This window comes from Elephantulus edwardii, unplaced genomic scaffold (genome assembly GCF_000299155.1).
Source record: "Elephantulus edwardii isolate Elephantulus edwardi_28Jun2011 unplaced genomic scaffold, EleEdw1.0 scaffold00013, whole genome shotgun sequence".
Lineage (NCBI taxonomy): Eukaryota > Metazoa > Chordata > Mammalia > Macroscelidea > Macroscelididae > Elephantulus > Elephantulus edwardii.
The window spans coordinates 16671293-16674358 of record NW_006399763.1 but is presented as its reverse complement, the minus strand read 5'-3'; the positions used below and the strand labels follow the sequence as shown (position 1 = coordinate 16674358).

Here is a 3066-nt window from a genome sequence, read left to right as displayed (position 1 = left end):
GAGACTAGAGCGAGGGCTGCATGGTGGAGGGGACCTGGGGGAGTGTTTGTAAAACAATGAAAGAATCTTTTCTTTTACTTTTCCATAAAAAAAAAAAAAAAAGAAGGGCTTTTCCTCAGAGAGGAACATGATGCTTAGCAAGGGTGGAGGACAGGAAGACCCTCAACCAAGTGGACTGACGTGGTAACTGCTGCAATGGGCTCTTGTGTGTCAGGAAGTGTGAGGCTGGCAGACAGAAGATCTTTTGTTCATAAAGGGTTGCTAGGAGTCATACTTGACTTAATGACACCTAACAACAAGGAGAAACTTGGTTTCACCCTCTCCAAAACAGACCTATTTGTTTTCCTGGCAGTCCACAGCATGTTCAAGACTCTTGTCCAGCACAACTCAAAGGCACTGATTCTTCTTCTGTCACCACTGTCTAGTTCCTCTAATGAATAGCAAGTAATTGCAAAGAACATGGCCTGGACCAGGTGCACATTATCTCTAGACTGACATCATTGCTTCTCAGTACTCTGGAGAGCTCTCTGACAATAGATTTTCCCAGTGCAAAGTATATATATGTTTCTCTTACTCAAAATAACCAATACTAGTCCATTTCATCTCTCTAATGCCTACAGTTGTTGTATGTTGCTGAATATCATCAAGTCAGAACACATACATAGCTCATTTTAAGCAGACTTTCAGAGGCAATTAAACCACATCAGATGGGAAGAGACTCTTCATCTTTCTCCCACGGAACAGGTGGCAGATTTAAACTATATGCCTTCAGTATATGGAGTAGTTTCTTTGTTTTTGTTTTTTTTTAAGGGGATAGAATTAGTGATTTTATTAGTTACCATTTTTGGGTTTTTTTTCATTTTTTAAAAAAAAAATAAAAACCAACCACCACCCCCACCCCCAAAAAACACCCCTGTATTGGCTATTTTAACATTTTAGAAAAGATGCTACTGGCCTTTCTTTACCACCAAAGTAACACAGGAGGAAATAAAATAAGATTCAAATACCTACATGTGAGGAATAAACCTCTAGGTGGCTTTTAAACCTCATGTTCTGTGTCAGAAGGGTTTGTTCTTTACATTCAACACCACAACACTTGATGAGAGATGGGGCAGAAGGAAGTCAACCACACTCTGCTAGACTCAGACATGGAGCCCAGCTTATTAATGGAACTCTCCTGCAGTAAGAGAGCTTCTTCCAGCGTAAGCAAACCAAGGTTTCCAGAAGGGCTGTTTTAATGGTTTCATTATTCCGTTTCTTGCAGCTTTCCTTAAATAATACTAACTTTGGTAAAAGAAGGTAGCCACGTTACAACTCATCTTCAAGATGCTTCTCTCTGAAGGCATCACCTATCAGTCATACCTGAGCTTCCTTCATCCCTTGAACAACTTGCTCAGCATTGACGTAGAAGTACTTGTCGCTGGGGTTTCCATTCTTACTGATGATTTCTTGATGCACCTTGCCACTGGGATCCAGGAAAAGGATTCGTGGAATGTAACCCCCATCAGGACTGAAATCTTCATCTTTGGGCTTCTCTTCATCCTCAAGATTTACCATAACAAAATTATGGGCAAGTTCTGAAATTTCTGTAGATTCTGTCAATTTCCGCTTTAAGGCTTTGCAATCTTCACACCAGGATTTATGTATAATCACCATCAATGGTAATCCACTGGCAGCTGCTTCTTTCTTCCCATCTTCCAGAGTCCTCCAATGAATGTGATCATCAAAACTTTTTCCAAGCCCAATCTGTCCATCAGAAGAGGAAACAAGCACGAAACTGAAGAGCCCAGCAAACAGGTGACTCTGAGGTGACACAGCAGCTCCATTGCGGCTGGTGCGCTGGGCCAGCAGTGGGGAGCGCCACTGCAAGGGTCGCTCATCCTAGCGGAAGATGTGCGCCTTCTCCAAACGCCTTCCAGCCCAACCCTTCTGGAGTAGTTTCTTACCACTAAGCCACCAATCTTTCATGCACTCAATTTCATTTCCTACAATTTTCCTTGAATTAAATTTCATACATTATACTGTATCTGCAGCTTCTTATTTAGTCATTTCATAATAGCAAATGAAGACCTGGATAAGATTTACTTATTAAGTAATCATTAAGGCATTCCTCACTTTGAGGAGGCAGTTCTTCCCTAACCCTGTATTTATTTCCTTCCAACCCATGGGGTTCACCTTCTGGCACTAAAACAGTTAGGTGTTCTGCTGCTATTGCTATCTATAAGGTTTTCACTGGTCAGTTTTTACAGTAGTAGACCGCAGGTCCTCCTCAGTCTGTCTTAGTCTGGAAGTTCCACTGAACCTGCCCACCATGGGTGATCCTGCAGGCATCTGAATTATTAAAGGCATGGCTTTCAGCATCACATAAGCTACCACAGTACAACAAACTAATAGATGAATAGATGAGTACCAAGCAGATTTATCAGTAAGAGTTAGCATGATATCAAATGGATGGTAGACTTAAATGGAGGGTTGGCCTGGCTACTAAAAGCTGTTTGAAATGTGAACTGTTACTTCCTTAGTCTCTCTGGACACCAAATTAATTCATTTACCGAAATAAAAGTATATTAAATCATCATCTTCCAAATACATTCCAAGAATCATTGGCCTTTTTAATATAGGAAATGCAACAAAGTACATTCTCAATTTCAAAATTTTGACACACATTACACAAATAAAAGTTTGGGTAAGTCTTAGAATAATTCTACTTTGTTCAATCAACTAGAAAACTTTTTAGTTTTTATATTTCTTTTAAAAAAATTCCTTAGAAAATAGTTGATTAAAAAAAAAGGTTGATCAATGAAAACATTAATAATTATAAAAACTTCATTTACAACATGAGTATTAGAAAATGGGCTTAGTAATTGCTTTATAGGCTTCAGTTTTTAATTATCACTTGATTTTATACAAATTATTTGCCTTGTGAATCTGTATTATTATTTTTTTTTAGAGTAAGAGGATTTATTAAATGATTTACAAGGATACTGATGGATAAACTATTTCACTCATAGTGAACATGAAGCTTTTACATGAATATGGTTTATATTAATTCTCTTTTTTTTTTTT

The 3066-nt window shown here is 38.4% G+C and overlaps 1 protein-coding gene and 1 pseudogene across 1 annotated transcript in view; both read right to left on the bottom strand.

Moving 5' to 3' along the window:
* PNISR (PNN-interacting serine/arginine-rich protein) overlaps positions 1-3066 on the bottom strand; it is a 33378-nt gene that overhangs the window by 17144 nt on the left and 13168 nt on the right. The window lies entirely within an intron of this gene.
* LOC102846306 lies at positions 1309-1826 on the bottom strand (annotated as a pseudogene).